Source organism: Lissotriton helveticus, chromosome 5_1 (assembly GCF_964261635.1).
Source record: "Lissotriton helveticus chromosome 5_1, aLisHel1.1, whole genome shotgun sequence".
Taxonomy (NCBI): Eukaryota; Metazoa; Chordata; class Amphibia; order Caudata; family Salamandridae; genus Lissotriton; species Lissotriton helveticus.
Window position 1 is genome coordinate 84,623,860 of NC_136065.1, and position 23,721 is coordinate 84,647,580.

The following is a 23,721-nucleotide window of genomic DNA, read 5'->3' on the forward strand; positions in this document are numbered from 1 at the left end:
ACATTCCAAAACAACACAGAACCAAGTGAAAATATCTAAGCAAGCATGTCTTATAAGTGCAATAACCGTGTATGGAGCCCTGACACAGCCACAATCAATCAATCAATCAATCAATCATGCCATTTGTATAGCGCACTACTCACCCGGGAGGGTCTCAAGGCGCTTGGGGGGAGGGGTATGCTACTGCTCGAACAGCCAGGTCTTGAGTTGTTTCCTGAAGGCGAGATGGTCCTGGGTCAGCCGAAGATGGATGGGGAGGGAGTTCCAAGTCTTGGCAGCCAGGTAAGAGAGGGATCTTCCTCCGGCGGTGGCTCTTCGGATGCGTGGTACGGCTGCGAGGGCGAGGCTGGTGGACCGTAGCTGGCGGGTGGGTGTGTAGAAGGTCAGGCGGTCGTTGAGGTACTTGGGGCCCAGGTCGTGGAGAGACTTGTGTGCGTGGGTGAGGAGCCGGAACATGATCCTCTTGTCGACGGGGAGCCAGTGCAGGTTCCTCAGGTGGCTGGAGATGTGGCTGTGTCGGGGGACATCCAGGATGAGTCGGGCGGAGGCGTTCTGGATGCGCTGGAGTCTTTTCTGTAGCTTGGCTGTGGTTCCGGCGTAGAGGGCGTTTCCGTAGTCCAGTCGGCTGGTGACGAGTGCCTGGGTGACAGTCTTCCTGGTCTCGGTCGGGATCCAGCAGAAGATCTTGCGAAGCATACGCAGGGTGTTGAAGCACGATGAGGAGACGGCATTGACTTGTCTGGTCATCGAGAGGGAGGGGTCCAGGATGAAGCCCAGGTTGCGTGCGTGGTCGGTTGGCTTGGGTGCGGTGCCCAGGGCTGGGGGCCACCAGGAGTCGTCCCAGGCGGAGGGCGAAGATCCCAGGATGAGGACTTCCGTCTTGTCCGAGTTCAGTTTCAGGCGGCTGTCCTTCATCCACTCGGCGACGTCTTTCATCCCTTCGTGTAGGCAGGTTCTGGCGGTGTCGGGGTCTCTGGTGAGGGAGAGGATCAGCTGGGTGTCGTCGGTGTAAGAGATGATGTTGAGGTTGTGCTGGCGTGAGATGGCTGCGAGAGGTTTCATGTAGATGTTGAAGAGGGTGGGGCTGAGTGAAGATCCTTGCAGGACGCCGCAGATGACTTCGGTGGCCTCGAAGCGAAACGGGGGAGGCGGACTCTTTGTGTTCTTCCGGCGAGGAACGAGATGATCCACTCCAGTGCCTTCTCTTGGATACCGATGTTGCTGAGGCGCTGGACTAGGGTGCGGTGGCAGACCGTGTCGAACGCAGCGGAGAGGTCCAGGAGGATGAGGGCCACTGTTTCCCCCTTGTCGAGCAGGGTCCGGATGTCGTCGGTGGCTGCGATGAGGGCGGTCTCCGTGCTGTGGTTGGCTCTGAAGCCGGACTGCGAGGGGTCGAGGGATCCGTTCGTCTCGAGGAAGGCGGTCAGCTGTCTGTTGACGATCTTCTCGATGACTTTAGCAGGAAAAGGGAGGAGCGAGATGGGGCGGAAGTTTTTGAGATCGGTGGGGTCCGCTGTAGGTTTCTTCAGGAGGGCGCAGATCTCGGCGTGCTTCCAGCTCTCCGGGAAGGTGGCAGTGTTGAAGGAGGCGTTGATGATGTTCCGGAGTTGGGGTGCGATGGTGGAGTCGGCCTTGTTGAAGACGTGGTGTGGGCAGAGGTCGGTCGGTGATCCGGAGTGGATGGTGTTCATCGTGCGGGCTGTGTCGTCGGTGGTCACCGTGGTCCAGGTGCGAAGGGTGGCGGTGGGGGGCGTTGTTCGACGGTTGGGTGCGTGGGTGGGGCGCCGAAGCTGTTGTGGATGTCGGTGATCTTGCGGTGGAAGAACGAGGCGAGGGAGTCGCAGAGGTCTTGTGACGGAGTGATGTCGTTGGTGCCGGTGCTGGGGTTGGAGAACTCCTTGACGATAGTGAAGAGCTCTTTGCTGTCGTGGGCATTGTTGTCCAGTCGTTCCTTCAGGGATTTCTTCTTGGTGGTGCGGATGCGCAGGTGGTGCTTGCGGGTAGCATGTTTGAGGGCGGTCATGTTGTCGGTGGTCCGGTCGAGGAGCCAAGCTTTCTCGAGGGTGCGGCAGGTCTTCTTGGAGTCCTTGAGGTCGTCGGTGAACCAGGATGCCTTCTTGCTTCTGGGTCTGCTGGGAGGGTTCTTTAGTGGCGAGAGGCCGTCGGCGCAGGCGGTCAGCCACTGTGTGAAGTTGCGGGCTGCTTCGTTGGGGTCCGTTGTGTTGGCGGGTGGGCTCTGGCTGAGGGAGGTGGTGAGCTGGTCTGCGGTGATCTTGCTCCAATTCCTGTGAGGTACCTGTTGCGGGTGGTGGTGGGTCGTGGATCTTTTGAAGCTGAAGTGGACGCAGCTGTGGTCGGTCCAGTGGAGTCCGGTGGCGTGGCTGAAGGTGATGTACTTGCTGGAAGAGAAGACGGGATCAAGCGTGTGGCCGGCGTAGTGGGTGGGGGTGTTGACCAGTTGCTTGAGTCCGAGGTTGGCGAGGTCTTCCAGCAGGGCGGTGGTGTTGCGGTCCTTGTTGTTCTCCAGGTGGAAGTTGAGGTCCCCGAGGAGGATGTAGTCAGTGGAGGGGAGGGCGTGCGGGCTGATGAACTCTGTGATGTCTTCGCTGAATTGTGTGCGTGGTCCCGGAGGTCTGTAGACGAGGGTGCCTCTGAGGGTCGTCTTAGGGTCGGTGTGAATCTGGAAGTGGAGATGTTCGGCTGCGGCGAAGGAGTCGTTGGCGTCGGTCGTGATGCGGATGGTGTTCCTATGGACGATGGCGATGCCACCTCCGGTGGTTGGTGCGGTCCCTCCTGATGATCTTGTACCCGTCCGGGATGGCGATGGCGATGTCTGGTGCAGAGGAGGCGTTCATCCAGGTTTCCGTGAGGAAGGCGACGTCCGGTGATGTAGCGTCGAGGAGGTTCCAGAGTTCCACGGCGTGTCTGTGAACGGAGCGGGTGTTGATCAGGATGCACTTGAGGTGGTTGCTGCTGGTGTTTGTCTTGGCGGGTGCGGGGCAGGTTCGGAGGCAGGTGAACTTGCAGGTGCAGCAGGTGAAGGGTCTGTGGGTGCGTCTCGGGGTGGCTCGGCAGCAGGCGTGGGACCGGCCGGCATTGAGTGCGTTGAGAGTGGCGGCGCCGTAGGTCAGTCGGGTCGTCTTGCCTCGGCGGGGAGGGCCAGGGGTCCTGGCGCTGGGCGCGGGCCAGGCGGATACGGGCGCAGACGGGCTTACCTTTGGCGCACCTTCGGCGCTCAATCGGCGCTCCCGCTGCGCGCGTCCGCTGCGCGGTCGCTCTGTGGGCGTCATAAGTAAGGAGCCGGGAGGGAGGAGCAGCTGGGTGGCGGGAGTGGGCGGCGAATGGAATCACAGGGGGGCGGGGCCGCAGGGAGGCAGCGGCGGGAAATTTCAAGAAGCAGCGGGCAGCGGGAAATTCCCAGGAGCAGCGGGAAATTCCCAGGAGCAGCGGGCAGCGAGCGAAGGAATCTGCAGGCAGGAGGCGGCAAAGGCAGGCAGGAGCGACAGCAGTGAGTGGGGCGACCAAGCCCTGTGGAGGGCTGAGAGGTCACCACACTCCAACTAGTTAACAACACCCTCCTCCTCAACTACAGGAATGACCCCTGACTTCCTGGATCTCTCTGCAGCCTTCGACACAGGCGACCAGCTGACCCTGATCAACGCACAAAAAACATGATGGATTTCTAAGACACTGTCTTGAAATGGTTCACATCCTACCTCATTAACTGGCACCAGTTCATGCAAATAGGTTCCACAGATCACAGAAATTCCCTGTCTCCAGCAGAGTACCACAGGGCTCCATCCTTTCTCTCATCATCTTTAACCTCTCCATGGGATCTCTGTGATCCATCCTTACAGACAGCAGCATCAAGATCCCTCAATATGCAGATGATGCTCAACTCTACCTAAAATATCCTCACCCAACGACATCCTCATATTCTACCCTGATCTTATTGGATGTCAACTAATGTATTAAAGTTAAACCCCATGAAGATTGAATTCTTCCTTTATGCCACCAGCTCAGAACAGCCACAGACGTAAGCCTGGGTCTCCAACATAAACCTGTCGGTCTTTACCCCCACCCTTGACACAAACCTCTCATTCAAGCAGATCCTGTTGGCACCTCCCGAAAGATATTATTGGGATATGCATAAGGTACAGGCGTTCCTGACCCAAGTAATGCTTCATTTCCATTGCAAACCCAGGATGTTCGCAACAAACCAATCACGAGTAGCCTTCCTGATCTCATACTTAGCAGGGGACGCTGCACAGTGGTCAGTCCCTATAGTCAGATGAGACAACCCCCTCCTCCATGACTGGGACACTTTCAAGGAGGAGTTCGAAAAGACATTTGACCGCAGGGCAGAAACTTTTTCGGCAGATAAGGAGTTGCTTGAATTGAAGCAAGGTAGCAAGGATCTGTTGGTATACCTCAACTCCTTCCGACGATTGGTGGCATATTCTATCAAGGGATTCGGGAAGACCTGGCGCCAGGCCACTGGATCGGCGATTTCTGGACTGGCGTGCCCTTCTCTACCCTCCTTCCCCCCTGTTGGTGCCATGGGGGGCAACAGCCATGCTGAACTAAGCTAGGGGATGTGTGACCCCTGTGTGATTGCCCTGGGCCCCGAGCAGCAAGACTTTGCTGAATGTGTCGCCACCGGAGATATTATGTGAGAGACTATGCCTGAACTGTATGCTGCATCTGGGGGATGTAAGCGCCCGAGTACTGGCTCACATCGCTGGGACTGGCTCTGGAGCATTCTGAAAGGAGGCCCGGGCTGGGCAGTTACTGGACCTGATGCCACTGTGAAGGGGGTGATTTGGATGGTAACACCTCGATGAACAGTACAAGCCCCACCATTTTGTGCCTGAACGGTTGAACTTCAAAATGGCTAGCTAGCTGTATTGGTAAATCAAAGAAAGGACCACTCACCTCACACCACCACATAGGCAAAGACATAGGACTAATTGCTTTCAGTACGCTATCAAACAGAAACAAAGGACCATGCATGCCGCTCTGCCCCCATAGAAACAGATAGAGGACTATACCCAGGTAGTTTTGTTGCAGGGAAAGAGTGATAGGACTAAACCCCAGATCTATTCCACCACTAAATAAGCAAGCAGCCATCTTGGAACGACTGATACATTATGCAATTAAAACAGAGCGTGCTCATTGATCTCATCCCTAGACACTCTAACCCTCAAATTAAATGATATTATTTACTATAATTAACCGCTAATATTTATGACTAAGGATCCCAGTGCATTACCTAGATTGGGACATAGTAAGCCAAGTTAATCCCATCCTTACAAATAGCAAGGACCACCTACCACTACGGGACCCACTAATGGTAATGGAGTGAGGACCTATCCCAAGGAGTCATCATCTTGAATTAAACAGGGAGGCCTACGACTTCTCATACTCTCCAAATACATCTCCTCCCATACTACATTAGAGACTGAAGATCCACCTGCAAAGTACAAAAGGCTTCAAGGCCATGGGTCAAAAGTAGCTGCCCTTTACAACGTGCTTTAGGAGAGTGGACTGGAACAACGCAGCCAAAGTCGCATTTTCTACCTCCGGAACTTTAATAATTGGATGAAGAGTATTCCCATTGGAGAGTTTATTGAAAAGGTGCGACAGAGGAAAAGAAGAGATATCACAGCTATGGGGGAGATTGACTTTGGGCTCCCTCCTTTGACTATCGCCTACCCAGCCGGACTTCGGGCTAAGGCGCCCGCGTCTCTCCTGACCTTACCTTCCCCCTCCCCCTTCCCCCAACCCTCCCCCTCTCCGCTACTACTCTTTCCAGCTTCTGTCCTCTGCCCTCACATGCCCTTGCCCTTTGTCCCCACCCTGTTTTTCTGTGAACCTCTTCCCTCGCCACTTGAGATTCATCTATTTTGTCTGATGCCCGATGGAGCTACCTGGTTTAGCTATAGGGTAGATGGGCCGTGGATTCCCTCCTTGGTCGTCACCTACCCAGTCGGTCTTTAGACAGACTTCTTTAGACAGACTTCCTCTCGTCTCTACGGTTGTCTCTTTCCTTATCCTCACTCTCTCTCCTCTCCTCCCCTACCCCCCACTACTTTCTCTCTCCTCTCTCTCCTCCCCTAATGTATTGCTGACTGTTTTATTTAATGTTTACTTGTTGTTCTTTTTCTAGTATATTGTTGAACCACATTGTTGCACTTCCTTGCGTCTCTCCTGTCCTCTCCTACCGCATCCTCCCTCTATTTATGTCTCTCCTTCCCTCCTCTCTCAATGTATTGAGACCGAACTATTTTGTCTGATGCCCGATGGAGCTACCTGGTTTAGCTATAGGGGAGATGGGCCGTGGATTCCCTCCTTGGTCGTCACCTACCCAGTCGGTCTTTAGACAGACTTCCTTTCGTCTCTACGGTTTTCTCTTCCCTTATCCTCACTTTCCCTCCTCCCCTACGCCCCACTACTTTCTCTCTCTTTTCTCTCCTCCCCTAATTGTATTGCTGATTGTTTGATTTAATGTTTACTTGTTGATCTTCTTCTAGTATATTGTTGAACCACATTGTTGCACTTCCTTTCGTCTCTCCTGTCGTCTCTTACCGCATCCTCCCTCTATTTATGTCTCGCCCTCCCTCCTCTCTCAATGTTTTGAGACTGAACTATTTTGTCTGATGCCCGATGGAGCTACTTAGTTTAGCTATAGGGGAGATGGGCCTTGGATTCCCTCCTTGGTCGTCACCTACCCAGTCGGTCTTTAGGCAGACTTCTTTTCGTCTCTCCTTAATGTCTCTTCCCTAGCTCCTATCCTCTCTCCCGGAAATCTCTCCCATTGCCTGCTACTCTGCCTACCCCCTGTCCTTTGTGCTCTTTGACTAAGCACTCCTTCTCCCCTTGTTGGGGAAAGATCCAATATTTATAATCTGGAGTCTCAGCGAACCCGCTGAGTGAGTCCACTGCGCCAAGGGAGCCACTCACACTTGAGATATGGTATGGCACCCCTTGCCAAAGCACTCCCTCTCCCCTTTTTGGGGAAGGATCCTAGTATGTAGGCCTTGGAGTCTCAGAGACCCCTCTGAGAGAGTCCACTGCGTAAAGGGAACCTCTCGCAACAGAGATAGGGAAGGGATACCACTTCCCCTGGCATCACAGCTTACTGGACTTTGGACGTTGCCTTGACTCGTCTACCGGTTTGTGTCCCCGTCACCTTTCCCCTCCTCTCCCCATGCTGTGTCTCTCACCCTCCCCTCCTCTTTCCCACCTTCATTATCTGTATACTTCCCCTACTCCAACCCCCTCCCCTGAATCTCTCACCTTGCCTTCTTTTCCCCTTACGTATTTGTGCTTATTGTTTATCTCGACCTTACAAGTAACTATGTTGCCATGCTCTAAGAACTGTGTAACCTTTGTAACGATGTAACCTGTAACTATGATCTGATGCTCATGTAAAGCGCTCTGATACCTCCGGGTCTAGTCAGTGCTATATAAAACTTTTTAAATAAAAAAATAAAATTAAAAAAAAAAGGATGTTATAGCACAAGTGGATCCTCAACAAAAAACACGCCCCGGACTGATAAAACTAACATTGCGCCTGGACTATCGCTTGAAGGAACGTAAAGGTGACCACAGAAGAAGGGAACGAGTACCTCAGCGCTTTAACCAGCCAAAGACCTCCGAGCACGGATTGACTCCTTCTGAACCAATGGAGATCGGGGCGATCCGGGCTTCTCTCACACCCAATGAACGGGAATACTGGCGGAAACAGGGACTTTGTTTATACTGCGGGAAAAAAGGGCCCTGTTAAGCCTAGAAACAGTCGTCCCAAGTTTGGACAAATGGGCGCAATGGCAGCGGACAAGTCGTCGGAAACTGATTTGCTTGAGGAGAAAGGAAGGAGAATCCTTGAGCATTAGTGAAATCCCTTCAGTGAAGAACAATTCCAGTGATGGTCCAGAACACTTCTTCATCAACATGGAGTTTGTTGTGGGTCAAGAAACATATCCAAGTCATGGTGGATTCATGGGCCACAGGCTGCTTCATTGACGAAAAGGAAGCCCTCAGACTGGGAGTAGAACTGATTGAGAAGAGAACCCCTGAAAGTGTGTTTGCGGTGGATGGCAAACTCTTAGAATCCGTTCCCATTCGGTTTAATATGAGGGAGCACGAGGTATGGTACAAGGACGACCACTGTGAGTTAATTACATTTGACATCATCCAAGCTCCCAAATATAGGGTGATTTTAGAGTTACCCTGGCTCCAGAAGCATGATCTAACCGTTGATTGGTCTACCGTGACATTAAAGATGGATGGGCGTGTCCAAGATGGCGGCAGAGTAGGACGTGCCTACCCACCACTCCTGTCCGTTACCTGGGCCTCACCTGCACAGCATCAACAAGCACGACTCTTCTGGCAGATTTGGACACTGACCGGACCAGAGACGAGTCCTTGCATCTCCGCTGTGCCTTTCGTGCGGCACGCCTGCTTGATTCACGTCTCCAGAGCCTGGCACATGCGGCGCTGGAAGGGCCCGGCGGCCATCCCGCTTGTGGAGAAGTGTGGCTCAGGGGTTAGAGGCAGCAGACCCGGAAGCTGAGATCAGTCCTGGACCAGGGTTCAATTCCCCGCCTCGGCGGGTCTTGGGCTAAAAATTCCATGGACTCGATAATTCTCGCCCCGGTGCCTCCTCGACTCACGGGTTCACACTCTGCGACTCTGGGCAATAGCTTGCTTAATCTCCACAACGGCCCCTTGCGGCGGGATGCCTGACTTTCACCTTGTGGATACCCTGCTATCTCACAGGGGAATACCAGGAAGGGTTCCCTAAGCAAGCGCCGGGACACCCACTGCGGGTAGCTGTGCGCTATATAAGCTCAACTACATTTACATTTACATTTACATTCATCAGAAGCGGTAAAGTCCGGCACTGTGGCTTGAGGACATTCTCGCTGCAGTCTGCGGGTGTCCCCCACTGTACACTGGCCGCAAGTGGGAGGATTGAAGAGAACAGGCGCCGGTACCCGGGGCCTGGAGTACATGCAGCGTACCTCCTTCACCGAGACAAGATGGCGACGTGGAAATAAACCCGCAGGAGGAGTTGTGTCATCCCCGCTAAGGTGAGCACGCCAGAACTGTAGGCCTTGGCCCCTCCATGTGCTCCCTAGCACACCAGAGCCCATCACTATAGGGGCCCCTCACAGCTGCACTGGGACCAGCGAACTTCCACAGGATTGTAAAGTACGGCACTCTGCACACGAACATGGCGAGTCTACGCCGGTCATTGCTGCTTAAATCAGCCCCAGGTTCCTTTAATTCAAGGCATCGCCCTCGGAACCTCCTCGGAATACGCTGCCTCCCGTAATTTATTGACACCGCCCCCGAGATGGATCGCCTCAATTACCAGCAGGCAGCCACAGGATGATTAATTATTCGCTGGACTCGATCTAGTTCCACCTAAGTGTTTCCAGCACCGTTTTCCAACCACAACCCGGTCCTGAAGATGATCCCAACTAAAGAGGATCGAAACGTCATTGACCATTCAGCGCAATAAAGGACGCAATTCCAATTATGGCTCATCCAAATTATTCCTGCAAATCAAAAAACGTTGGTACTGCTATTCATTTGAAGCCACATTGTTTTCTTGGTTCACTGTATATATTTAACACTTCTATACCATGTGCCGTTCATGCTGATCACAATTGTTACTTTTGTCGCCACTTTTTATGACACTTGCACATACCGAGCACCAAGTCCAATTCGGGTTGTTTTGTTATTCATTTAAGTACAGTGCTGATACAACTGTATTTCTTATTTTCCCTTAATTATATGATGCCATGAGCACGTTTCAAAACGAAGCGAGTCTCCTTGCTTCTGTCCACGTGAAATGAAATGAAATGAAATAAAATGAAATGAAATTTGATTTATAAAGCGCATGGCTGCCCAAAAGCGTCCCAGCGCTAACAGACTAGAACAAAGAACAAACTGAAGAGGGTACCGTTACTTAGGGGTCCTTGGGGAAAAAGAAATGTTTTAAGGGACTTTCAAAACTCAAGATAGTATTGTTCGGTACGGATCCGGCTGGGGAGAGAATTCCAATTTTTTGCCGCATTTACCGAAAAACGGCGTCCCCCTGTGCGTACCTTCCTAACTCTGGGAACCTTGGCTAGGTTTCCGAAGTCCGACCGGAGAGCCCGGGAAGATTTGTAGGGGCAAATCAGGCTCCTGAGAACCGGGGGTCCTTTACCCTGGAGAGCCTTATGGGTGATGCATAGCGATTTGAAGATAATTCTTTCGCGTATTGGCAGCCAGTGAAGTGCTCTCAAGACCGGTCTGGCCGAAGATCTTCTTGAGGCACCAGAGAGCATCCTGGCTGCTGCGTTCTGCACCCGTTGAAGGATATTGATGGTAGCTTCAGGAGCTGCTAAAACAGGGCGTTACTATAATCCAGTCTGGATAATATTAACCCCTGGATCAGTAATTTCCTGGACTGGGGAGGCAGGAGAGGAAGAACTTTCCGCACTGCTCGAAGTAGGCCAAAGCAAATGCCTGCGACTTTCTGTGCTTGCGTCCTAAAGGTTAGGTCGGTCTCAAACCACACCCCATAGCTTTTAATTTTGTCTTTCGGTGCGGGCAACTCACCCAAGCAGGAGGGCCAGGAGGCTTTGGGGAGAGATGTAAAGTGATGGCCCAGGAGCATGATCTCCGTTTTTGCTCCATTTAGTTTGAGCCGCGAACTGGTCATCCAGGAGAATATTCCGGCAAGGCAGGCAGAGAGATTGTCCAAATATCCCTCTTGTTGGGTTAGCGAGACGACTAATTGGGTGTCGTCCGCATGGGTGACTGTTTTGATCCCAAAGGGAGCCACCACCTCCTCCAGTGGGGCCATATATATGTTAAACAAAGTAGGGCTCAAAGAAGAGCCCTGAGGGACTCCACACTGGAGGGGGGTAGATTTAGACAGTGCACCGCCTTCCCAGATCCTAAACGATCGATTATTCAAAAAGGATTTAAGCCATTTCAGGGCCATTACTGTTACGCCCAATCTGGCGAGACGGTGAGTTAATATTTCATGGTCCACCGTATCAAATGCTGCACTTAGATCCAGGAGGATTTTCGCATAAATGTTCAATCGACTTTTTAATAATACCAGTTGGGATATTGTGTCTTTATTCAGAACTTCCACAGGAGGCGCATTACGCCAAGCTTTGGACTGGAGGCGGTGCCTCCGGTTACTGTGCCCTGCCGGACGGCGCCTTGCTCCCCAACGCCCCCTGAGAGGAATGTGGAGGGCGACATATACCCACTGCCCCCGCTGAGGTAAACCATACTGCTGTGCAATAGACTGTCAGGCGCACTTTGAGTATTGGGCCCTTCCTCTCGGCACCGTCGCGCTCTACATACTTCGCCACTAAGAGTCACCACTACTATGCTAGAGCGGACGGATTCAATCAGGAGGGCGCGATACTTCCCTCATACCAGACCATTGCACGAAGACAGACAAGGCCTTCCCCCGTGCTCCCTGGGAGGAGAGTGTTGACGACGGCGAAGAGCTAGACACCAAGGGACCAGTCTCGACACTGTATATGCCGCACGCTGACAGGCTGCCTAGCACTGTAAATGTAAATGTAAATGTACAGGAATTTATATAGCGCAAATCACCGAGCGGTTTCTAAGCGCTTGCTTAGGGAACCCGTCCTGGTATTCCCCTGTGAGATAACCCCGGCAGGGTATCCGCAAGGTGAAAGCCAGGCATCCCGTCGCGAGGGGCCGTTGTGGAGATTAAGCAAGCTATACCTGCAACACCTTAGAGATAAGGATAAGGGGGGCCCCTACACCAGCAAGTGTCACGTGGGGTGTGGGGCCCTAGAGGTGACGGCGGTGTGTGATTCGAGCCCTCTTACCCCTGTAGGTCTGAGGTTCTCTCTTTTTCACAGTTCCAGGAGGTGGGCAATAGCTGGGGAGCAGGTCCAGGGATTGGTGGCCCTGACATTGGGTATTCCTTCACTATCCCTGGGCACCATCATGGAGGAGAGCCTTCGCTATGCACTAGACATTGCCAGTGAGCACCGACCGAGAGGCGTCCCCAGTTGCGTGACACAGCTCCCTCAGGAACGGACATTTTGCACAGCTTTCTTTAGCGCGGATCAAGGGTCGGGGAGACACTTTTGCAGACAGGGCCTGGAGGCCTGTTACATGGATCTCATTGCTACGTGCTAACCCTCCACGCGACCCCCTCATTGTGAATTGGGAGTAGAGACTCCTACAAATGGCTGCTGCCAGAGCTCGTAAGGACAGATCAGTAAAAGACTGGTTACTTAAAGTGGCGGGCGGTGGAACAGAGACGATGACCCATACTGGAGGGGCTGTTGAGAGGAGGGGGTCGGCAGAGCTCGACAGACCATTTACCAGTAAGGTCCTAGGATCTCTTTTAGTGGACCTCACCAGGGAATTTCATACCATGAAGAAAGATCTTACTACCAAAATCCGCGAGATGCGCAAAGACATTGATTCTGTGGGGGAACGAGCGGACGACTTGGAGAATCAGACAGCGGCTAGAGATGAAAAGGTGTCCCAGCTCCAACAGGAGGTACTCAGGCTGCGCAATCAACATCTGGATCTTCAATCCCATGCGGAGGACCTGGAGAACCGCTCTAGTCGAAATAATATTCGGATCCGGGCGGTACCTCAGGGGACAGAAGGGCAAGACATTGAGGCCTTCGTCATGGACTTGTTCTGTCACATCCTGGGTGGTCCCCCGGGCCAGGAGTTCCGACTGGACCGGACACATCGAGTGGGTCTCAAGAGATCTCCGATGGCCCCTCCTCCCGATATCCTGACTTGTGTCCACGACTTCAAGCTTAAGGAGCGCATTCTCCGTGAGGCACGGTCCAACCATCCCATTTAATTTCGCTCCAGTAGGCTCTTCGCTTCCAAGACTTAACGGCCTCCACTCTACAGAAACTACGTGACTTCGCCCCATCACCGCATTTCTCCGATCCAAAGACATTGCTTATTCTTGGGGGCATCCATTTAGGCTAATTTTCAAATGGGAGGGCAGACTCTGCCAAATACGTTTTCTGGATGAAGCAACATCTCTTCTGCGACTGCCAGAGTCCGACCACGCCGAGCCGGTGAAACCCACAGCGTCCGCCCGACAGGGGGGGGGAACAACGACCGATGGCAGAGTCGGCGGCTCGCCGCCTGGCTCTCGTCCGGATCCAGACGTGATTGCCAAAGAACGCTCCGCAGTCCTTCAGACCCGGTCAGAGGACTCCAACAACGCTGATTGACCTATACAATTTTGAGGCGCTGATTTCTGTCACTTTGTAGGGTCACACCGGCTATTAGGGCTGGGTCCGGGAGGGTGGGGCGGCGGGGGCTCCTGCTATCCATCCCACGTCTCACCACAGGCGAAATGCCTGGGACACTTGTGAACTATTCATTGGAATGTTTCTTCCTCTACGTTTGTTGTTTGAGGTTTTTCATTTAGGTTGTCTCCTCCTCCGATGTTTATCAAGGGTGGTATTATACTATTGCACCTAATTTTCCATTCTTATAACCAATCAATCATAGCATTTGTAAAGTGCACTACAAACCCGTGAGGGTCTCAAGGCGCTGGGGGGGGGGGGAACTGCTACTGTTCGAAGAGCCAGGTCTTCGGGAGTCTCCTGAAGGTTAGAAGGTCTTTGGTCTGTCGGAGGCGAATGGGGAGGGTGTTCCATGTCTTGGCGGCGAGGTGGGAAAATGATCTGCTGCAGGTGGTCACTCTTCGTATGCGGGGGACGACGGCGAGGGTGTGGTCTGCGGAGCAGAGCTGGCAGGAGAGGGGGGGTAGAGGCCGAGTCGTCTGTTGAGGTACGCTGGTCTGGTGTTGTGCTTTGTGTGCGTTGGTGAGGAGCTTGAAGGTTATCCTCTTGTTGATGGGGAACCAGTGCAAGTCTTTCAGGTGGGGTGTGATGTGGCTGCGGCAGGGGATGTCGAGGTTCAGGCGTGTGGAGGCATTCTGGATGCGTTGGAGTCGTGTCAGAAGTTTGGCCGGGGCTCCTGCGTAGAGTGCGTTGGCGTAGTCTAGTCTACTGCTGACGAGTGCTTGGGTGACCGGCCTTCTAGTTTCGGTGGGAATCCACTTGAAGATCCTGTTAAGCATGCGGAGGGTGTTGAAGCAGGAGGAGGAGACGACGTTGACCTGCTTTGTCATGGAGGGTGTGGGGTCGAGGATGACCCCTAGGTTTCGTGCGTGGTTGGTGGGTGTGGGGGGTGTTCCTAGTGTCGTTGGCCACCAGGAGTCGTCCCAGGCCGAGGAGGAGGAGCCGAAGATGAGGATCTCTGTCTTGTTCAGCTTCAGTCTGCTGTCCCTCATCCAGTCGGCGACAGCCTTCATTCCTTCATGGAGGTTGGTTTTGGCGGTGTGGGGGGCCTTGGTGAGCGAGATGATCAGCTGGGTGTCGTCGGCGTAGGAGATGATCTTTAGGTTGTGCTGTGGGGCGATGTGGGCAAGTGGTGCCATGTAGACGTTTAACAGCATTGGGCTGAGAGATGAGCCTTGGGGTACGCCGCAGATGATCTCGGTGGTTTTGAAGCGGAAGGGGGGAGGGGGGGGGGGGGAGGCGGACGCTCTGGGTTCTCCCGGAGAGGAAGGAGGTTGTCCAGTCCAGGGCCTTTCCTTGGATTCCGGCGTCGTGGAGGCGTGCTCTTAGTGTGCGGTGGCAGACTGTCGAAAGCAGCTGACAGGTCCAGGAGGATGAGGGCAGCGGTTTCGCCATGGTCGAGCATGATCCTGATGTCGCCGATGGCGGCGATGAGGGCAGTTTCGTTTCCGTGGTTGCTGCGGAACACGGACTGGGATGGGTCAAGGATGTTGTTCTCTTCGAGGAAGCTGGTTAATTGTTTGTTGACGGCCTTTTCGATGACCTTTGCCGGGAACAGGAGCTGGGAGATGGGTCGGGAGTTCTTGAGGTCCTTGGGGGCCGCCTTGGGTTTCTTTAGTAGGGCGTTGATCTTTGTGTGCTTCCAGCTCCCTGGGAAGGTTGCTATCTCGAAGGAGATGTTGATGGTTTTCCGGAGGTGGGGTGTAATGGTGCTGCTGGCTTTGTTGAAGATGTGGTGTGGCCAGGGGTCTTCCGGGGATCCGCAGTGGACGGTGTTCATGATCTTGATGGTGTTGTCGTCGTTTATGTTGGTCCAGGCGAGCAGGCGGTTGGTGGTCGTGGGAGCAGGGATGTTGGATGTTGCCGAGATGATGACGGTGTCGAAGCTGTCGTGGATGTCTGCGATCTTGCAATGGAAGAAGGTGGCCAGCGAGTTGCACAGGTCTTGTGATGGTGGGATGTCGTTGGTGTTGGAGCTGGGGTTGGAGACTTCCTTCACGATGCTGAAGAGCTCTTTGCTGTTCTGTGCGTTGTTGTCTAGGCGGTCTCTGAAGGCGGTCCTTTTGGCGGATCTGATGAGTTGGTGGTGTTGGCGGGTGGCCTTCCTGTTGGCTGTGTAGCTTTCCGGTGTTTTTTTGCGGGTCCAGTTTTTCTCTAGTTTACGGGAGGCTCGCTTGGAGGCCCGGAGGTCTTCGGTGAACCAGCTGGCTCTCTTGCCGGTGTGGGTGTTGGCAGGATTCCTGAGCGGGGTGAGGGTGTTGGCGCAGTCGTTGATCCATTGTCTGAGGCTGTGGGCTGCAGTGTCGGGGTCGGTCGGGTATGAAGTAGGGCTCTGGGCGAGGGCGCCGGTTAGCTGGTCCTCAGTGACCTTGCCCCAGCTGCGGCGAGGCATCCGCTGGGTGCGGCGGTGTATGGTGGGTTTCAGGAATGTGAAGTGGATGCAGCGGTGGTCGGTTCAGTAGAGTTCGGTGGTACGGTCGAAGAAGACGTGGGTGCTCGCAGAGAAGATGGGGTCAAGCGTGTGGCCAGCGGAGTGTGTTGGTGCTGTGACGAGTTGTCCGAGTCCGAGGTTGCCGAGGTTGTCGATCAGGGTGGAGGAGTTGGTGTCGTAGTTGTTCTCGAGGTGGAAGTTCAGGTCCCCGAGGAGGATGTAGTCCGTAGAGGCGAGGACGTGTGTGCTGACGAGGTCGGTGATGAAGTCACTGAACTGCGGTCGGGGTTTGGGTGGTCTGTAGATGAGGGTTCCTCTGAGGGTGGTGTTGGGGGTCGGTGTGGATCTGGAAGTGCAAGTGTTCGGCAGTGCTGAGGGTGTCGTCGGTATTGGTCGAGACTCTGAGAGTGTTCCTGTAGACAATGGCAATTCCTCTTCCTGTCCCGTTGGTGCAGTCCTTGCGGGTGATCTTGTAGCCTTCCGGGATGGTTATGGCGATGTCAGGTGCCGAGGAGGGGGTCAGCCAGGTCTCCGTCAGGAAGACAACGTCCGAGATGTTGGTGTCGAGTAGGTCCCAGAGTTCGACAGCGTGTTTGCGGGCGCAGCGGGTGTTGAGCAGGATGCATCTGAGGAAGTTGGGTTCTTCAGTGGGTGGGTTGGCGGGCCGAATGCTGGTGAAGTTGCAGGGACAGTGTTGTTGGCTATGGAAAATCCGCGTCCACATTCTTATGACATCCTGACGTCCAAGTTGTGTCACTCAATGTGAAGGGGCTAAGCAACCCGACCAAACGTCAAGCCCTTCTGTCCTATTTGGAGCGTTCGGATGCCCATATATGCCTACTCCAGGAGATGCACCTGCTCCCTGATGATACACATTGACTGAGATCAAAGGCATTCCCTCACCAGATGTTCTAGTCGGCCACTTCCAAAACCGCTGGGGTTGCTATATTGGTGTCTTCCAGGTTCCCAGGGCAGGTTGGTAAAAAGTGGCCAGAAATTAAAGGGAGGTTCTTGGCTTACACCCTCACCTTAGATACACACACGTTCTCCGTAGCCTCGGTATACGTCCCAACAATAGGCAAGAGGGTTTCATTAAAACAGTAGTTCAGGAACTCCGGGGCCTACCAGACAAAACAGTGCTGCTAGGAGGAGATTTATAGTGATGGATGGTGACTTGGATCGTTCTGGGCAGAGGTGGGGTCAAACGGGGACTTTGTCCAACGCAGGGAAGCGATTGCTGTGGAAGCTGAACTGACCGACATATGGTGACTTCGACACCCCAACACTAGGGCCTACACTTTCTACTCCCACCCCCATAAAACATACAACAAAATTGACTCTCTCTTTACCTCTGACCTCCTAATGCGGCAGGTCTGAGAGGTGGAGATTCTCCCATGTCCCCTGTCTGACCACTCCGCACTGCGACTCTCGCTGACCATGCCCCAGCAGCGCCCTACTCGCCGTTTTTGGCGTCTTTGTGAAACTATGCTTCAATGCCCTTCCATGGTGCAACAGATTGAAGCAAGCATGGCCGACTATTTATCCTCTAATGAAAACCCAGACATATCTTTGACGACCCTATGGGAGGCGATGAACGCGGTGATTCGAGGGGTCTTCATCAGCATAGCGGCCGCCGACAATAGAGATAGGCGGGAAAAACGAGACCGCTTGATGAGCGAGGTCACTGAGTTGGAGCATATCCATCAACTGGTGCTCCCAGAGTCTGGCAACTCCTAAAGGCAGCCTGAGCACAGCTAGTGGGGTTGGATGTTGACCTAGCTGAATATGCGGCTCTACGCCTCAAGCATGCTTTTTATGGGGGTGGGGACCGTTGTGGGCGACTTCACGCAAACCGCCTTCGAGCGCAAAGACAAGCTCACAGAGTGGCCGCGGTACTAGATCCCAGGGGGGGAGAAAGTAGCGAGGACACTGAAATTTTGGAGGCCTTCAGACACTTCTATGGAACGCTCCATGACTTTGCTACAGCCAAACTGCTGCAACCTCAGGTGACCAAATTAGAGGCCCCCATATCAGCAATTGCTCGCTTGAAGCTCAACAAATCACTCGGCCCTGATGGGTTCACTTCAGGTTTTTATAAAAAGTTTTGTGGGACCTTGGCCCTGCGCTTGGTGTGTGTTTTAACTCGGTCGGGTCGCCCCACCCCTCTTCCTTCCCGTCTTCTATGTTAGAGGCTTTAATAACCGTGATTCCTAAACCAGGGAAGGATACCAGTCTATGCGGCTCCTACCACCCCATATCTCTACTCAATGTGGACCTAAAGATCTTTACCAGTATTTTAGCGGGCAGACTCTCTCGTCACCTCCCTCGTCTGATTGGTCCAGACCAATCAGGCTTTTTCCCAGGCGACAGTGTTCCGATAATACCAAACAACTCTTCCACCTGATGGACCACTCTGGGTGTTTTCCAGCGGAACGCATGAGCCTCTCGGTCGACGCTGAAAAAGCGTTTGATAGGGCCTATTGGCCGTACCTCCGTGCAACACTTGCCCACTCTGGCGTCACAAACCGATTTATCGATTGTATCTTTCAGAGTTATATGAACCCAACAGCTACGGTACGGGGGAACGGTGTGGCATCAGCGGCCTTCCCTAATCATAGGGGAACCAGGCAGGGGTACCCGTCAGCGCTCCTTTTCACCCTCTATATGGAGCCTGTAGCTCAAAGAGTCCGTGATGATCCGGCCATTAAAGCAGCGCCCTTCGGGAAGTCGGAGCACAAACTCGGACTATAAGCCAATGATGTGGTGGCAACCCTGAAACATCCTCTGGAGTCCCTGCCGGCATTTTTAGATGAATTGGGTCAGTTTGCTCTTGCCTCAGGCTTCCAGATTAATATGCATAGGTCACAAGCCCTGAACTTATCGCTAGAGCCCGAGACGTTGGAATATCTCCAGCGTACTTTTCAGATTCAATGGGTTCATGATGCGATTACCTACCTGGGTCTTCGGGTGGCTTCCACCATCTCTGCCACTAGGCAGTTGAATTACACGATACTCTTGAAAAAAGTTTGAGATTACCTCCGCAAATGGAGACCACATTCCCTCTCGTGGCTAGGCCGGATTGCGGCAGTGAAGATGGTGCTGCTTCCCCAGATTCTTTACCTATTTCACACTCTTCCGCTAATGCCCCCCTCTGGTGTGCTACGTGCCTTGCAGTGAGACATAGAGCGCTTTATCAGGTGGGATCAGAGTGCTCAGATGCGTCGTGATCTTACATATAGAGACCCGATAGATGGGGGGGCTGGGTGTTTCCGATCTTTTGGCGTACTGGCGGGCGGCTCAGCTGAGGGCCCTGGTGCAGTGGTTACGCCCTGTATCCGAGAAACACTGGCTATTTTTATGGATAGGTCGCTGGCAGCGCAACCGCTATGGGGAGCTTCCCTTCCTCTCCCGCAAGGGGCGGCCTCGCAATTTGTACCTCTCAGAAGTAACACGACCCATAATGTTAGCCTGGGATAGAACTTAGATCGCCAGGGGAGTCACGACTTTCCCATCTCCCATTACGCCCATCGTACAGAACCCAGATTTTTCATCTGGCCTCGACTATGGGGAATTCACCACTGGATGACAGAAGCTACCCACTCCATAGGACATTTCTTTGATCTTTCCGGACCGTTTCGTTGAGTTCCGTACTGACCATGGAGTTCTCGAAACGGAGCGCTTCCGATACCTACAGATTCGACACTGGCTGCTACATGGGGAGGAGCAGGAAGGTGCGGGGAGACTGCTCACACCGTTTGAAAAGACACAGTGATGCCCGCTTAACGTCCGACCTGTATAAATTCAATTGAACCATCCCGACACCGGGAAATCCCCCCGTCAACTGCGTTGGGAAGGCGAGCTGGGTAGAGACCTCTCGCCGAAAGAATGGAAGGATATTTTCTACCGAGCCCGATGCACGGCCTGCAATGTTTCATCTATTGAAACAGTCACTAAGCTGGCCACCTATTGGTATTTAACCCCAGTAAGGCTCCATAGGGGTAACCCTTCACGTAGTCCGCTATGCTGGCGAGCCTGCGGTTCCCCAGGTACTCTCACACACTTACTTCGGGACTGCCCTATTCTGGGGACATACTGCCAACTGATCCTAGATGAGGTCGACTCCCACTTCGATACCCAGGTCCCGAGATTCTCAGTGTATATCCTCCTTGGCCTACCCAATGCCATCACCTTCCCGCTTACTTCTAGGAGAGGCAGACAAATAGAGCTCACCCTAGGCGCGGCAGTCCAGAATGTTCTAACACACTGGGGTTCCACAACGGTCCCTTCTAGCGATGAAAAAGATCTCTCTCTCTTTAACCAACCCCGGAGCTTCCTTTCACGATTTGTGGGCACCCCTCCTTGTGCTCTTAACATCCGAATTTACGGTGCTCATCGGTCCCAAATATCTCAGATTGTTAAGACTGGCAGGTCCGCCACCAACATCTGTCTCGGTTACGCCCTCTACTTAGTGGCCTACGGGGATTGCTCCATAGACCGAAGTATTTTCCTTCTTTTCTATCAGGTCATCCTTTTGTTTTTTCTTAAGAGGAAGAGGAGAAGGGAGGGGAGGGGGTTCTGGTTTCCATTCTGTTGTTGTTCATGCCTGCCATATACGATAGTGACGTGCCGGGTTGCAACCCGATGATTGTGGAGCACCATGGCTCTTTCGTTCTTGTGGATAAAACCAATAAAAAATATATATATATTTTTTTTAAAGATGGATTCCTTGTTCTGCACCACTCACTGCATATATCCCCCTACTGTTCCGTCCAAGGCTTTATCATTGCGTCACCACATTGCCACAGCCGCAGAGAAAGAAGTGGAACTGCCCGGCTGCTATCAGAAGTATGCTAATGTGTTTTGTGACAGCATGGCTGAGGAATTACCTCCACACAGGAAGTACCAGAATGATCTTATAACGGGGCAGTGGTTCCTTGCAGCAGGATATACGCTTTTAATGAACCAGAGAACCTACATCTCAGTCAGTACATAGATAAATACCTTTCTTTGGGATTCATTTGTCACTCCAGGTCGCCTGTAGCTTCCCCCCTTTTTTTTATACCAAAGGCCAATAGGGAGCTCCGAACATGCATGGACTTCAGAGCGCTGAACGCCATCACAGTGAAGAACCAGTACCCTCTCTCCCTTGTATCGGTTTTGCTGGACCAAGTGAGTGGGCTGAGATATACATGAAGCTCGATCTCTGAGGAGCCTACCATCTGGTTCGGATCCGAGAGGGGGACGAGGGGAAGACCGCCTTCAAGACTTGTTACGGGCTTTGCGAGTATCTCGATATGCCTTTTGGCCTTTGTAATTCCGCAGCTGCCTTCCAGTTTTTCCTGAACGATGTTCTCCGGGAGTATCTGGACCGAGTTGTGGTATATAGATGACATTCTTATCTTTTCCACGGACACTAAAGAGCATAAGGAACACGCGAGGATTGTATTATAGACCTTGCAAAGGAATCACCTTTTTTGCAAGAGCAGTAAAATGCGAATTTCATGGCACCACTGTGGAGTTCTTGGGGGTCATGCTCACTCCTGCAGGCCAAATCATGGCCTGAGAGGACGGTGACAGTCATTACTGAGTGGCCCAGCCCAAAGGACGTATGTGATAGACAATGCTTTTTGGGCTTAGCCAATTTTTATAGGTGTTTTATCCATCATTTTTCTGCCCTGGTGGCCCCGGTCACACAATTGTTAAGGAAGAATGTTTCCTTCCAGTGGGATGAAGAAGCTCAAACCGCCTTTGAAGCACTTAAGGCAGCCTTTTCCTCCGCTCCTATCTTGGCCCACGCTGGTCTAGAACTACCATTTATTGTAGATGCTGACGCCTCCGTAGGAGCTGTTCTATCACAAAGACATCCATCCACCGGGCATTTACATCCTGTCGCTTTCATGTCCCGTAAGCTGAACAGTGCAGAGAGAAATTACACTATCACCGAAAAGGAGCTATTGGCCATCAAGGATGCCTTTTTGGATTGGAGGCACTGGATTAAAGGAGCGAAAAACCAAGTAACTGTTTACACAGATCACCACAATCTGCAGTTCATGAAATCCACCAGGCAGCTTACTCGTCGTCAGCTAAGGTGGATGATGTTCTTTTCTGAATATCACTGTGTCATCACCTTTCGGCCCGGCAGAGACAACAAGAAAGCAGATGCTCTGACTAGACAAACTACTCAATTGGAAGGTACAACGAACCCCGTACAAGCAATCATCACACCTAACCAAGTCATTTGTGTAACCCATACTAACGACTTCCTACACAAGGTAAAGAGAAGAGTACAGACCATCACTTGGAGAGGCTGGTTCAGACATCTTGAATGGCGAATGCATCAAGGCATTCCCATGAAAGGAAAGCAAGTCCTATTACCCACCAATGAAGGTAGACAGCAAGCCTTTCACTGGTGCCATATTCTCCTGTGTGCTGGACATTGTGGAGGTCTGAAGACCATTGAAAACACCCTACAACGATACTGGTGGCCCTCTCTCCGCAGAGACATCTCTCTTTGGGTCAAGGGTGTGGTGAATTCTAAGGTCAACCAGAACAAACTATGGTACTTGGTGTCTTGGAAAGGATATGGTTGTGAGGAGGACTCCTGGGAACTGCCTTCCTCTGTACATGCTCCCCGGCTGGTGGCTCTTCATAGGAGATTCCCAGATGAGCCCTGCGCTTGTCAGTGCTCTCCGAAGGGATGACGTACAGTCAGGGCGCACAGAGGGTGAGCGCACTGCCAGTGGACACGGAGATGCAACGGGACAAGAAACTACAATTCCCGTCATCCGCCTGCGCTGTCAACGCACGTGCTGACATATTATTTTTATTTCAATGAAATGTTTAGATGAAACTCACCGGTCAAGTCTGTCTTAAAATATAAGGTGTGTATTTATTGTCACATAGCACTTTATTTACTATGTACAGCTATGCTGCTCTTGCTTACTAAATATTGCTGTATGTAAATTCTCACATGGGTGTAAAATACAAAAAAAAGACCTATGCTTCCAGCCCAGGTCATCTTCATGACCAGGTGCATCGCATAAAGCGCTCAACAACAAGACCCCAGCTTACCTGGCAAACAAACTATACACGTTCAAGGAACGACATCTGACCAGGAGCGTGGATATCACCAGACTCAAGGCAAAAAATTGTAAGAAGAAAACCCCAGAAGGCAAGCCTTCTCCGTTTATGCTCCCAGGATCTGGAACAGCATCACTTTCGACGTGGCATCAGCTCCAACTCTCCCCAAATTTGGAAAATGCTGAAGACCAATCTCTTTAACACTATCCCTGACCAACCGCCGATCCTAGACCTTCCCCCAAAAATTGCATCTTCCCAGGGCCAGCCCCTCGGTTTGCGCTCTACATCCAGGCTGTAAGTACTGCCCATATAAATTTAGACTGTTAGTACCAATAGCAGACGTCCAGATTGGAAATTCTGGCCACACATATCCAAATTGTTCCTAAACATCTTACATCCAGATCCCCGCATCTGATTAACTATATCTGGACCTTGTCTAATACAGGTGCCGGCCACACGTAGGGTCTGTGAAAGAACAGACAACCAAAGAATTGATCACAGTCTGTGACAGAAAACAGACACAGGAAGAGTGCAGGCCCCAACCCCAGGCAGGGTCTGTGACAGAGAACAGACACAGGAAGAGTGCTGGCCCCAACTCCAGGCAGGGTCTGTGATAGAAAACAGACACAGGAAGAGTGCAGGCCCCAACCCCAGGCAGGGGCGGTGATAGAGAACAGACACAGGAAGAATGCAGGTACCAACCCCAGGAAGGGTCTGTGACAGAAAACAGACAAAGGAAGAATGCAGGCCCCAACCGCTGGCAGAGTCTTTGACAGTGAACAGACACAGGAACAGTGCAGGCCCCACCCCCAGGCAGGGGCTGTGATAGAGAACAGACACAGGAAGAATGCAGGCCCCAAC

The 23,721-nt window shown here is 52.6% G+C and overlaps 1 protein-coding gene across 1 annotated transcript in view; it reads right to left on the reverse strand.

Moving 5' to 3' along the window:
• The window catches only part of LOC144754166 (E3 ubiquitin-protein ligase TRIM39-like), a 102,257-nt gene that overhangs the window by 74,059 nt on the left and 4,477 nt on the right, over positions 1–23,721 (reverse strand). The gene's annotated exons all lie outside the window — the stretch shown is intronic.